This window comes from Amblyraja radiata, chromosome 1, assembly GCF_010909765.2.
Source record: "Amblyraja radiata isolate CabotCenter1 chromosome 1, sAmbRad1.1.pri, whole genome shotgun sequence".
NCBI lineage: Eukaryota > Metazoa > Chordata > Chondrichthyes > Rajiformes > Rajidae > Amblyraja > Amblyraja radiata.
Window position 1 is genome coordinate 69,898,491 of NC_045956.1, and position 14,766 is coordinate 69,913,256.

General features: G+C 44.0%; 1 protein-coding gene across 2 annotated transcripts in view; it reads left to right on the plus strand.

Annotated features, from left to right (window-relative positions):
* fras1 (Fraser extracellular matrix complex subunit 1) overlaps positions 1–14,766 on the plus strand; it is a 518,669-nt gene that overhangs the window by 351,616 nt on the left and 152,287 nt on the right. The window lies entirely within an intron of this gene.

A 14,766-nucleotide genomic window follows, 5' to 3' on the forward strand; every position in this document is an offset into this window, starting at 1 on the left:
AGTGATTAATGGTATATTTTGGCAAATCAATTTACCAAATCAGCAACAACAAAAAAATGCTGGATAAACTCAGTGGGTCAGGCAATATCTCTGGAGGGAATGGACAGCTAATCAGTCTGAAGGTCTCGATCCGGAACGTGATCTCTCCATCTCTCCCCCCCCCCCCCCCCCCCCCCCCCCCCCCCCCCCACCTACCTCGGATGTTGCCAGACCTGCTGGGTTCCTCCATTACTGTGTCCATGTTCAAAATTCCAGTATCTGCAGTTTCTTGTGTCTAGTAAATCAGTTGTTTTTGACGGCATATAATGTACTTCAAGTAGCAAGTAATCTCACATGTTGAACTGCAGGCATATTTTTTTTAAGTAGAAAGTCTAAGGAAGCTTTAAAATTCCAATGCGTTCATTGTTATCAGAATATCTAGCACAGTAGTTGAAGACACAATGCCTCCTGAAAGATGTCTTGAGATATATATCAACTTCATTCTTAGTCTAACGTCGGTAGTGGGGAAACTGCTAGAATCAGTTATTAAAGATGGGATAGCAGCACATTTGGAAAGTGGTGAAATCGTTGGACAAAGTCAGCATGGATTTATGAAAGGTAAATCATGTCTGATGAATCTTATAGAATTTTTCGAGGATGTAACTAGTAGAGTGGATAAGGGAGAACCAATGGATGTGTTATATCTGGACTTTCAGAAGGCTTTCGACAAGGTCCCACATAAGAGATTAGTATACAAACTTAAAGCACACAGTATTGGGGGTTCAGTATTGATGTGGATAGAGAACTGGCTGGCAGGCAGGAAGCAAAGAGTAGGAGTAAATGGGTCCTTTTCACAATGGCAGGCAGTGACTAGTGGGGTACCGCAAGGCTCAGTGCTGGGACCCCAGCTATTTACGATATATATTAATGATTTGGACGAGGGAATTGAATGCAACATCTCCAAGTTTGCGGATGACACAAAGCTGGGGGGCAGTGTTAGCTGTGAGGAGGATGCTAGGAGGCTGCAAGGTGACTTGGATAGGCTGGGTGAGTGGGCAAATGCATGGCAGATGCAGTATAATGTGGATATATGTGAGGTTATACACTTTGGTGGCAAAAACAGGAAAGTAGACTATTATCTGAATGGTGGCCGATTAGGAAAAGGGGAGATGCAACGAGACCTGGGCATCATGGTACACCAGTCATTGAAAGTAGGCATGCAGGTGCAGCAGGCAGTGAAGAAGGCAAATGGTATGTTAGCATTCATAGCAAAAGGATTTGAGTATAGGAGCAGGGAGGATCTACTGCAGTTGTACAGGGTCTTGGTGAGACCACACCTGGAGTATTGCGTACAGTTTTGGTCTCCTAATCTGAGGAAAGACATTCTTGCCGTAGAGGGAGTGCAGAGAAGATTCACCAGACTGATTCCTGGGATGTCAGGACTTTCATATGAAGAAAGACTGGATAGACTCGGTTTGTACTCGCTAGAATTTAGAAGATTGAGGGGGGATCTTATAGAAACTTACAAAATTCATAAGGGGTTGGATAGGCTAGATGCAGGAAGATTGTTCCCGATGTTGGGAAAGTCCAGAACAAGGGGTCACAGTTTAAGGATAAGGGGGAAATCTTTTAGGACCGAGATGAGGAAAACATTTTTCACACAGAGAGTGGTGAATCTCTGGAATTCTCTGCCACAGAAGGTAGTTGAGGCCAGTTCATTGGCTATATTTAAGAGGGAGTTAGATGTGGCCCTTGTGGCTAAAGGGATCATGGGGTATGGAGAGAAGGCAAGGACAGGATACTGAGTTGGATGATCAGCCATGATCATATTGAATGGCGGTGCAGGCTCGAAGGGCCGAATGGCCTACTCCTGCACCTATTTTCTATGTTTCATGCTGATGTCATTTGACTGCTTTTATACACGATCAATGAATGATGATTAAGTGTTATCTGAGTGGCCTGTATATAAACAGCTAAATGATATCAGCATGAAGTTGGTATGTTTTCCAAAAGGTTGATAAGAGCCGTAACATGGCAGAAGAATCTGCTTTCATCTCAAGGTGTGCCAAGGTATAATCCCAGAGAAATCCTGTATCAGTTAATTAAGGTTTGTCAACATTTCAACTCGGTCTTGATGTGTTCAGCGCTGCGAAGGTCCATACTGTGTATGCTGTTGATATTTCTTAAGGTCAGTTGGTAGTATCAATTCTTTTTTTTGTTGAATTTTAGACAATTTACATATTTTATGAACCACTTAAATGTAATAGATGCTATAAGTGCTACAGCTTATAGAAGCATTTATTCCAGAGTGGATTTTCCAAACTATCAGTTATCTAGCCATGAAAACACACCTGCGTGGCATTCCATCAGGCACTCCTGATACATTGGACATCTCGGCATTTAAAGGTGGTTGTCACTTTAGTACGATGTCAAGCAATCTGCAGTAGAGTCTCGTCTACTGTTGTCATCTTGGAGGTGCTTCAACTTTCTCGTAGATCATATAGTCTTCTTCTTGCGTATGGCATGCACAGCCTAAAGTTGTAGACACCAAAACACTTTTCCCTGGTCAATTCGTCCCTTCCCATCCAAACCACCCCCTCCACGAGTACTTTCCCTTGCAACCGCAGGAAATGCTACAGTTGTCGCTTTACCTCCCTCCTCGACTCCATCCAAGGGCCTAAGCAGTCTTTCCAGGTGAGGCAGAGATTCACCTGCACCACCATGATTTGGACGAGGGAATTGAATGCAACATCTCCAAGTTTGCGGATGACACGAAGCTGGGGGGCAGTGTTAGCTGTGAGGAGGATGCTAGGAGGCTGCAAGGTGACTTGGATAGGCTGGGTGAGTGGGCAAATGCATGGCAGATGCAGTATAATGTGGATAAATGTGAGGTTATCCACTTTGGTGGCAAAAACAGGAAAGTAGACTGTTATCTGAATGGTGGCCGATTAGGAAAAGGGGAGATGCAACGAGACCTGGGTGTCATGGTACACCAGTCATTGAAAGTAGGCATGCAGGTGCAGCAGGCAGTGAAGAAAGCGAATGGTATGTTAGCATTCATAGCAAAAGGATTTGAGTATAGGAGCAGGGAGGTTCTACTGCAGTGGTACAGGGTCTTGGTGAGACCACACCTGGAGTATTGCGTACAGTTTTGGTCTCCTAATCTGAGGAAAGACATTCTTGCCATAGAGGGAGTACAGAGAAGGTTCACCAGACTGATTCCTGGGATGTCAGGACTTTCATATGAAGAAAGACTGGATAGACTCGGCTTGTGCTCGCTAGAATTTAGAAGATTGAGGGGGAATCTTATAGAAACTTACAAAATTCTTAAGGGGTTGGACAGGCTAGATGCAGGAAGATTGTTCCCGATGTTGGGGAAGTCCAGAACAAGGGGTCACAGTTTAAGGATAAGGGAGAAATCTTTTAGGACCGAGATGAGAAAAACATTTTTCACACAGAGAGTGGTGAATCTGTGGAATTCTCTGCCACAGAAGGTAGTTGAGGCCAGTTCATTGGCTATATTTAAGAGGGAGTTAGATGTGGCCCTTGTGGCTAAAGGGATCAGGGGGTATGGAGAGAAGGCAGGTACAGGATACTGAGTTGGATGATCAGCCATGATCATATTGAATGGCGGTGCAGGCTCGAAGGGCCGAATGGCATACTCCTGCACCTATTTTCTATGGCTATGTTGCTATGTTTCCTCCAACCTCATCTCCTGCATCCATTGTTCCAGGTGTCAACTTCTCTACATCGGCGAGACAGAACGCAGGCTCGGCAATCGCTTCGCCCAACACCTCCGTACAGTTCGCAATAACCAACCTGATCTCCCGGTGGTTCACCACTTCAACTCCCCCTGCCATTCCGAATCTGACCTTTCTGTCCTGGGCCTCCGCCATTGCCAGAGTAAGGCCCAGCGCAAATTGGAGGAACAGCACCTCATATTTCGCTTAGGTAGTTTACACCCCAGCGGTATGAACATAGATTTCTCCAATTTCAGATAGTCCTAACTTTCTCCCTCCTTCCCCTTCCAGGTCTCCCACAAACCTACTATCCTCCTCTTCCTTTACTTTCCCTCCCCTCCCCCGACATCAGTCTGAAGAAGTGTCTCGACCCGAAACGTCGCCAATTCCCTCTCTCCATAGATGCTGCCTCACCCGCTGAGTTCCTCCAGCATTTGCAGTTCTTTCTTAAACAAAACACTACATCTATTTGTTTGTGCATGTCGGGTTGATTGCATTAGTTCGAACAGGGTGGACCACTAGAGGGTTGCACTCTCTCACCCTGAACATATAGTATACATTGGCATCAATCGTTATCACCATGTACATCACAATAAGTTGAAGCGTGGGTGCATCAGAGATACATAATTCTCACAATTGCCAATTTGATCTAAATCTCAAAAGTATTTGATGAATTATTTTTCCTTATTTTAACAAACTTTTTGAATTTTCTAGTAGATGGAATTGATTTTAAAAAAAGAATAAAAAGCACAGGATATCTGAAATAAAAAGTGGAATTAGAGGAAAGGCTCAGTGGGGGCAGCTGAAACATTAACTCTACAGGCTCCTAAGTAATTTCTGATTATTTTTTAAAGTTGTAAATGGAAGTGGTGTCTTCTAGATTCGCTAGAATTTAGAAGATTGAGGGGGGATCTTATAGAAACTTACAAAATTCTTAAGGGGTTGGACAGGCTAGATGCAGGAAGATTGTTCCCGATGTTGGGGAAGTCCAGAACAAGGGGGTCACAGTTTAAGGATAAGGGGGAAATCTTTTAGGACCGAGATGAGAAAAACATTTTTTACACAGAGAGTGGTGAATCTCTGGAATTCTCTGCCACAGAAGGTAGTTGAGGCCAGTTCATTGGCTATATTTAAGAGGGAGTTAGATGTGGCCCTTGCGGCTAAAGGGATCAGGGGGTATGGAGAGAAGGCAGGGATGGGATACTGAGTTGGATGATCAGCCATGATCGTATTGAATGGCGGTGCAGGCTCGAAGTGCCGAATGGCCTACTCCTGCACCTAATTTCTATGTTTCTATGTCTATGCTGCATACTCATCCATTTTTACTCGCAGGCGTATTTGGGCATCCTCGCTGTCCTGGACGCAGTCCCATTAATTCGAGAATCTGCTCCACACTTGGTCACTTTATCTTTTCGGCTCTTCTAAAGTTTCAGTTGAACAAAACCTAAATCATGAAGACTAATTTTGATTCAGCTAACCATTTCTAGCTTGACACGTATCTGACATACTCTTTGTAAATGACTCTAAATTATATATTACTTAGCGCATTTTTCCTGTTAAAGTAAATGTTGATCGACTGGAAGACTGACAGTTTAATTAATACGTTGGTGTGAGCGGAGTGATGCAGTGTGAGCATTTCTAAACAGAATAGTCTCTGTTGTTAAATAATGACACTACCAGTGTTTACAACTCTCAAAAAACATTCTGCAAAGTAACTTTGTCATATTGGCATGATAATCCAGACTATTTGAAGAGTGATAAATGCACCAAATTTCCAATAAACTAAACAGCTCAGTAAAAAATGAAAGGAGGGATTCTGAGTGTGTAAGTGCTGATGTGGATTTTTAAGGAATAAAACATTGCGGGGATGTGTGAGGCTATGATGTTTGTATACATAACCAAGATATTTGTATACATGACCAAGATTAGCTGAACAACAAATGACAATTTAAGCATCTTAAATGTTAGCAACATGGTCTGCTTTGCAAAATCTGATTTCACCACATGTTTGGATTATCAGGGTAGCATGATTTGCTCCTGCTTTCCTCAGTTTCCCCTTGGGTAATGGTTGACGCATTAACCAGGAGAAAACCATTAATCCATCAGGACTCTTGTCTGCAGCTTCTCCAAAGCTCCTGCTGATACCTTTCTAAATCTGACAAATCATCCTGAGTCTCATTGATTTCCACAAACGTGGTTATCCTCATTCTTGATCCACTTCAGCTACTGAGAGCCTGATCCATATAAATCAATTCTTCATTGAACAGAAATCACCTCCATTCGTTGTGAAATCTGTTTTTTTAAATGAGACCCTCCATACACAGTTCAATACATAGAAGACAAACAAACTAAGATTCCTACCTCGACAAGAAACTTGACCCTCTGCATTTCGCTTACCGCCACAACAGGTCAACGGTGGATGCGATATCACTGGCTCTCCACTTCGCTCTGGATCACTTGGACAATAAAAACTCGTATGTCAGGCTGTTGTTCATAGACTACAGCTCGGCGCTTAATACCATCATTCCCTCCCAGCTGGTTACCAAGCTCACGGAACTGGGGCTCTGCGCATCCCTCTGCAATTGGATCCCCGACTTCCTCATCCACAGACCACAGTCTGTCCGTATTCTTGAAACGTTTCATCCTCGGTAACAATCAGCACGGGAGCACCTTAAGGCTGCGTGCTCAGCCCCCTGCTGTACTCACTCTATACTCATGACTGTGTAGCCAGACATAGTGCGAATTCCATCATCAAGTTCGCCGACGACACCACTGTTGTGGGATGAATCACTGATGGTGATGAGTCAGAGTATAGAAGTGAGATCGACCGATTGACCAAATGGTGCCAGCACAACAAACTGGCTCTCAACACCACCAAAACCAAGGAACTGATTGTAGACTTTGGATGGGGTAATATAGGGACCCACAATCCCGTTTATATCAACGGGACGATGGTGGAAAGGGTCAAAAACTTTAAATTCCTGGGCATGCATATTTCTGAAGATGTTTCCTGGTCCCAGCACACTGATAAAGAAGGCACATCAGCGCCTCTACTTCCTGAGAAGATTACGGAAAGTCGGTATGTCAAGGAGGACTCTCTTGAACTTCTACAGGTGCACAGTAGAAAGCATACTGACCGGTTGCATCGTGGCTTGGTACGGAACCTGAGCATCCAGGAGCGGAAAAATTGCAGAAGGTTGTGACCACTGCCCAGTCCATCATCGGCTCTGACCTCCCCACCTGCGATAGAAGGGATCTATCGCAGTCGCTGCTTCAAAAAGGCTGCCAACATCATCAAAGACTCACACCATCCTGGCCACATCTCTCTGTTACCATCAGGAAGAAGGTACAGGAGCTTGAAATCTGGAACATCCAGATTCAGGAAAAGCTTCTTTTCCACAGTCTTCAGGCTATTAAACACAACATCAAACAAGCTCTGAACTATAACAGTCTATTATTACTATTGCACTTTATCTGTTTATTTATTTATATGGTCTATGGTATATAGACACACTGAACTTTTATCTCCTGTTCTGTATTATATTTGCATATTCTGGTGTGCAGCAGCAAGCAAGAATTTCATTGTCCTATCTGGAACACATGACAATAAAACTCTTGACTCTTTGGTCCAAACCCATCATAAACATGTATAGGGAGGAACTGCAGATGCTGGTTTAAACCGAAGACAGACACAAAATGCTAGAGTAGCTCAGCAGGTCAGGCAGCATCTCTGGAGAAAAGGAGTAGGTGACGTTTCGAGTCGAGGCCCTTCATCAGATAGAGAGTCCGGGGAAAGGGAAACGAGTGTTATAACGGTACTTAGGACAAATGAATGGAAGATATGCAGAAAGCAACAGTAATCAAGGAAATGTGGAACCCACAATGGTCCATTGTTATCTGTGGGATAGGTGGTAATGAACTAAAAAGACAATGGAGCTCAACAGGACGGTAGTGAAACTAGTACAACGACTAGGGTGGGGGAGAACGGAGAGAGAGGGGATGTAAGGATTACTTGAAGTTGTCCTGTTGAGTTCCACTGTCTAACTTGTTGTCGACTCGTACCGTCGATATCTATCGTTTCCCTTTCCCCTGACTCTCAGTCTAAAGAAGGGTCTTGACTCGAAATGTCAGCTATTCCTTTTCTCCAGAGATGCTGGATACCTCAGCTTTTTATGTCTGTCCCATCATCAACATAACTTGTTCTGCTGAACCCACCTGTTTTGTTAGGGAGAATAAATGTCTTCAATCAGCTCCCACTAACAAGTCCATCTCCATACTGCAGCAGCCTGTGCAAAGTGAATTAATGAGGGGATTATACCAGATGAGGTAACTTGGCCAGAAATTTTCCCTGATATTTATTTTATATGAAATTAGTATATTTACTTTTAGTAAATTCTACTTGCTTACATCTGAAAGTACACCATCGATTTACATGTTAGCTTTAAGGGAAGAGCAGTTGACAAATTACATTCTGCATACTTCAATTATATTGATCAACTTCCACTACAGACTATATAACCAAGCTCCTAATCAGTCAAGGCTAGTTTGGCAATACTTTTTACAACAGAATTTACTTTAGAATAGATAGTTTACGAAGTAAAACATTCAAGCTCTCGTGATTCTATGGGCATTTTGAGAATCCCAATGTGTCAATAATATTTGCTGTATGCTGATTTATGAACACTTGATGAGTAATGAGTACAAACAGTACTGGTCCTATGGTGAGTGCAATGAGTTTTATTTTCGTGTAGCCAATGATGGAAATACTGATGAAATACTGGGAAAGCTTTGAGTCTCCAATGTGAAATTATGACACAGTACCGGGAGAGCATTGCAGTGCCAGTAGGCAGTGTTGCAGTGCTCATTTTTTAGGTGCCGGAGCTGTCAAACAGGGGCGTCATTTCAGGTTTTGCTTGGGAGGGGTGGGGGGGGGGGGGGGGTGGGGGGCAAGCTAGTCTCCCAAGAGGGTCAAACAAGATTATAGCCTATCACTACATCCCAGTGTATAACTAGTACAATACAACATATAATACTCAATTTAATAATATGACAAAATATTGCACGGTTGCACTCACTAATTATCGTGAAATATAATTATAAAGCAAGTAAAGAAAGACGATAATCATGTATTTTCACTGAGTTGCCGGCCCGGCACTAACTCGCCCTGACTCTCCCGCAGCTCTGGGCCTTCACACACACACACCCACCAACTCACTCATTCACTCACTCACCCACCACTCATTCACCCACCCACTTACTCACTCACCTACTCACCCACTCACACCCTCATCAAACGCTTCTTCGCCTACCTGGACACAAGCTTGCCTGTCTCCAGACCGTTCCTTCCACTGACACTCCTTGGAGCTCCACCGCTGAACCGCAGCGCCGCCTGCCCGACCACCACAAGGCTGTGATGGCCACGAGGAGCAGCAACAACATCCACCACCTCTCCGAACCTCACCGCCTTCCCGGCCAAACCCTGGCCCGGACCACCGAAACTGCCGCGGCTGCTGGCTCTAACCCTGGGGTCACTGTCACCGACCTTCATTGTCTCCCCGGGGCCACCGATGCTGCTGTCACCAACCTGTATCTCTACTCCAGCCCCCCACTTTTACAAGTGCATCGGATCTGTGGTGCTGTGAAACAGCAGATCTACCAGCTGCGCCTCTCTGCCGCCCTATAAGTTCCAGACTATTTAATGAGTCTCGAACTTGCACTGTATCCATCAGTTATCCCTCAACAAAAAATAAATTGACGGGTCATTCTTGGCAATTGCTGTACATTTGCAATACAAAAGTAGGACCCCCCCCACCAGTCATGTCATACATCACCTTGTGGAGCGCCTTGGTAATCTGCAAATTCGCTGTTGCATTTCCCGCTTTTACAAGTGCATTGGAGATAAATTATTTAGAATTCCCTGAGATTGGATATGCAGTCAAAAATGTAGTTTCTTTAGAAATGCTATCATGTTGATATGCAATTTGCACCCATTGACTGGTGTCCCCTTCAAAGTACTGGTTCAAGCTGGAGAAAAAACAATGGATTTTCACAAACAGGCACTCACCGAGAGTGACACTTGCCTCTTGCACATCCCAGGGAATTCTCACATGAGAATTCTCTCATTCCTAGGATGGATTCAAAAACAGCAACTAAAGCTTGTCTAAACTATCATAAGAGAGACTGTGTACTTTGTTTCAGTCCTGGGCCGTGCAAAGCAGCATGGTTCATCGGCTCATTAGTATAATTTGCATTTATATGCTGCCATGTAAAATTTTGCAAGGTTCTTCACAAGAACAAGCTGTTCCAGATTTGACACCTCTGCGCAGCTGGGGTAGAGGGCCAGATGTGGTTCAGAGGCGGGTTTCAAGGGACATTTCATAGGGAGAAAAGGGAGCATCAGTTTGTCAAGGGAATTTGGGACCCAAGGCATTAATGCTAATGTTGGAGTGATTAATCAAAGGATGTGCGCATGGACAGAATTGAAGCAAGAAATCTTGGAGTGCAAGGTTGGGAAAGCAAGGTCATGGAGGGACTAGGCATGGATGAGAATTTGGCCATGATGGTTTGGAGCCACTATGGGCGAGATAGAGCTGAGATAATGGGTGAAGCTTACAAGATGAAAAGCTGAAAGGGAATTTATGCTTGGAGACAGAAGTGGGTGAGGTGCTAAATCACTTTATTTTGCTATTCACCAAGGAGAATGATATGGAAGATTCGACAGGGCTATGCTGATATGTAATGGCAAGGGTTCCCAACCTGGGGTAAATTTCACCTACCCAGGGGGTAAAATTTGTTGATTCGGGATTTGTACATTTTTTTTCTCATTGACTGACTGTGTTTGGTTCTGGTATACCGGTATCTGTTCATCATTAGTTGTTCATAAATAATAACATTGTTATGTGCTCTTAAAGTTGCCAGGGGTAAACAGGGCGAAAAAGGTTGGGATGATTCCTATGGCATGTTGAAATTAAGAAGGAGGAAGTGTTGGTGTTCAGGGAGGACATTATGGTGAATAAGTCCCAAGACCTGATGGGATCTATCCCAGGTTATTAAGAGTTGACATTACTGGGACATTGGCAGAGATCGTTGTATCTTCTGTCATCACTGACGAGGTCCCAGAGGTCTGGGGTTTAGCTAGTGTTGTTTCTCTGTTTATAAAAGACAATAGGGGTAAACCAAGAAACAACAGGTCAGTGGAATTATTTTGAATTTGCATCTTGGTCAACATGAAGATTGAGGGCTGAATGGCCTGTTTCTGTGTTGTGCTGTACTATGGTGGCCATGGGGAAAACACTGGAATGAATGAATGAAGACTTCATGTGCCATCCTTTCTATTTAACCTCTGAGCAGTGGATACTTGTGTGTTCAGCCCTGGTGATAACGAGAAAAGATATTATAAATTAAATTATTCATTCACTCCACGATTTTTCTTATAGTGGATGTTTGTTTTTTGCATTGTGGGAGTCGGTACAGCAGTATTGCATCTTGGAAATTATGATGATATGGGATATGGTCATTATATTCCAGTTGAAAATTGTAGTTATTCTTTCTCTCATTTTATAACCTCAATTCTTCTCCCTCGTTATGTTCTTCAGGAAAATCAATGCAAAGCAATAGGCGTAGCACACAAATAAAAGCATCCTTACATGTGGCACTCCAGATTCTGTTGAGAGGTTTCACACACTGCATGGCCTCAAGCTTCATGCACACATTGCCTGAATGATGAATGTGCCTATTGACAATAGATAATAGGTGCAGGAGTAGGCCAGTGGCCCTTCGAGCCGGCACTGCCGTTCAATGCGATCATGGCTGATCATCCCCAATCAGTACCCCGTTCCTGCCTTCTCCCCATATCCCCTGACTCCACTATCTTTAAGAGCCCTATCTAGCTCTCTCTTGAAAGTATCCAGAGAACTGGCCTCCACTGCCCGCTGAGGCAGAGAATTCCACAGACTCACAACTCTCTGGTGTGAAAAACCAGAAGGCTGCAGCAAAAAACGATTAAAAAATGAGTTTACACCGCTGAACCATTGTCTTGTTCAAATTGCTGTTTAATTGAAATCAATTTTCAAGCTCCTCTTGTTTGCCAACACCACTTTAACATCTGAATTTAAAAGATTAATGTTTGTTCAGGTATTCCTTTCTCTTGTAGACTTATCTTTGGACGGTATAGACTTGCCCTCAAAGGTACAAAGGAGATTAAAACTTCTGTTCAGAAAAATGAGATCGTAAACAAGTGCTTGGATTTGGATTTAGCTCACTGTTATTGCCTGTGTGTATTGACACAAGATTGTGCATTCGTACAGTGTCTTTAACTTAGAAAGTCATCATGCTGGAACTTTTTCTGTCCCTGTTTGAGCCACAGCAGGAATATTGTGGCTATGTCTTGTTAAATCATGTGGATGCATTGAAGAGCAGGTAGTGCAGAGGGCATAGAGGGTTACCCATTCTATCCTCGCACCTGATGAAGAAGCACTTACCTTGTACCAGACTGATTCAGTATTTCACGTGAACCACATCATCCAGTGGTCGTGTGGATCCAGACATGTTCACCCCCTCATCCAAACGTACCCCCATGAGGCAAAATGAGAATGCCTCCCTTGACAACAAGGATCCCTGATGAAGCTCATGTCAGTGGGTATCAAGAGACACATACCCTGAAGGCCGGGGTTGCACTTTGCACTGTGGAAAATGGTGTGGTTGTTGGAGGTCAAGCCCCAGGTCATCACACTAGGAATTCTTCAGGGCAGTGTCCTAGGTCTCACTATGTCACATCAGTGGCTTTCTTACTGTTGTCACAAGTGGGGTTGTTGCTGACAATTGCACGACACTCAATTCCATTTTCAGCTCCTCAGTTGAATGAGCCTGTGTGCAGCAAGAGCTGGACAACATTCGGGTGTGACTGATAACATTCACATTACAACAGCATCTGATACTTACCATCCACAGCAGAGAGTCTCACCATCTCCCCTTGCCACCACTAGATACTCCACCGTCATCATCCTGGGAATCAGCACAGCGTAGAAACACAACTGGGCCTGACTCATTAATACCAGAAGTTTAGTTAGTTTAGTTTATTGTTACATGTACTGAGGTACAGTGAACAGCTTTTGTTGCATGCTAAACAGCCAGCAGAAAGCCAATACATGATTACAATCGAGCCATTCGCAGTGTACAGATACATGATATGGGAATAACGTTTAGTGCAAGGAAGGGCCAGCAAAGCCCGATCAAAGATAGTCCAATAGGATCTTTGATCGGACTTTACCTTGCATATGCCAGTGTAGTGTATTAGAGCAGGTCAGAGGCTGGGTATCCTGTGATGAGTAACTTTACTGAAACCTAAAGGCTTGCCACGATCTTCAAGGAACAAGCCAGCCTGATAGGGTTCAGGAGCCAAACAGGAATAGTTTCCTGGCCCGTGAAACCTATGCCTTTTGAAAAGATCACGGCTTCTTCTTTCGTGTGGCGTGCACAGCCTAAAATTGTTGGACAACTTGTTCTATTTGATCTTCCGTTTGTGCACGTCGAGTTGATTGAATTAGTCGAAACAGGGCAGACCACGTGAAGGTTGCAATCTTCCACCCCAGCTCACGGCTGAACTGATTGCAACTAACTCTACATTCCCGTCTATCCACAGTAATCTTTCAATCAGGCTGAGGTTTAGGTTTATTATGGATATGTGTACTGGGTACAATGAAAGGCTTTGTTTTGCATACCATCCAAACAGATCTGATATTCTCCACATAAGTACAATCTGGTCAAACTCAAGTACAATATATAGACCAAAGGAGAAGTTACAGAGTTCAGATTATAATTCTCATTATTGCAGCACATCAGTGCCATAGACAAAGTCCACTGTCCCCAATGGGGTAGAGGTGAATCGGACAGTACCCTAGCTTATGGAAGGTCTGTTCAGAAGCCTGATAACAGAGGGGTGGACCTGTTCCTGTGTCTGGTGGTGCATGCTTTCAAGCTTCCGTGCCTCTCCCTCACCCTTCAATTCTCCTGCCCATAACGCTTGATTTTAAGTATCAACTGTAAAAATTCTACAACGACTCTTTGTGAAAGATTGTTCCAAATTCAGGCAGCCCTCTGAGTGAGAAAAATAAATCATCCCCGTCTCTTTCATAATTAAAACATCCTTTATTTTTATACAGTGACTCTAGTTCTAGATTCTCTCGCAAGAGGAAATGTCCCCTCCGCATCCATCCTTTCAAGTCCCCTCAGGGCTCTTTATTCCCTATTCAATCTGCAGATGACCATAGGACATGTTCACCAAACACTTTTGCGTGGTCTGCCAAGGCCTGCTGGATCTCCCAGTTTGTAACTATTTTAATTCCCCTTCCCATTCCCATACTGACCTTTCTGGCCCGAGCCTCCTCCATTGCCAGAGTGAGGCCACATGCAAATTGGTGGAACATAACCTCATATTCCGTTCAGGTAGCTTTTAACCTAACGGTATCAACATTGAATTCTTCAATTTTAGATAAATTACCTACAAACAACGCCTTTCCCTCTCCACCTCGCCTCCCCCCCCCCCCCTCCCTTTCCCTGCATCCCACCTGGACTTGCACCCATTTCTCCCCTTCCACCTCTCCTTCCACCTCTGTTTATTCCTTCCACAAGCTTCACAATTCTCTACGACAACCATCTGCCTATCAAAACCTCCCTCACCTGTATTCACCTATTAATTGACAGGCTTTGGCCTGCCCCGCCTCTCTTCTAGCCTTCCCCCCCTCTTACCACCCCCCCCCTAACCAGAATCAGTCTGAAGAAGGGACCCGGCCTGAAACATCAGCTACCCATGCTCTCGAGAGATGCTGCCTGACCCGCTGAATTATTCCAGAACTTTGTTTCTTTTTTGGGGGGGAAAACCAGCACCTGCAGTTCCTTGTGTCCACAGGAAACACAATAGATCGCCATCATGTGGTAAAATTGTGGTTTCAGTGTTGGTGCATTGAAAAGGCTTCAAATGCTTCACAACATTTTTTATTCATCTCATGAGATTTATTTACTTTGGGTTTGAAGCCACTTACAAAGGGAT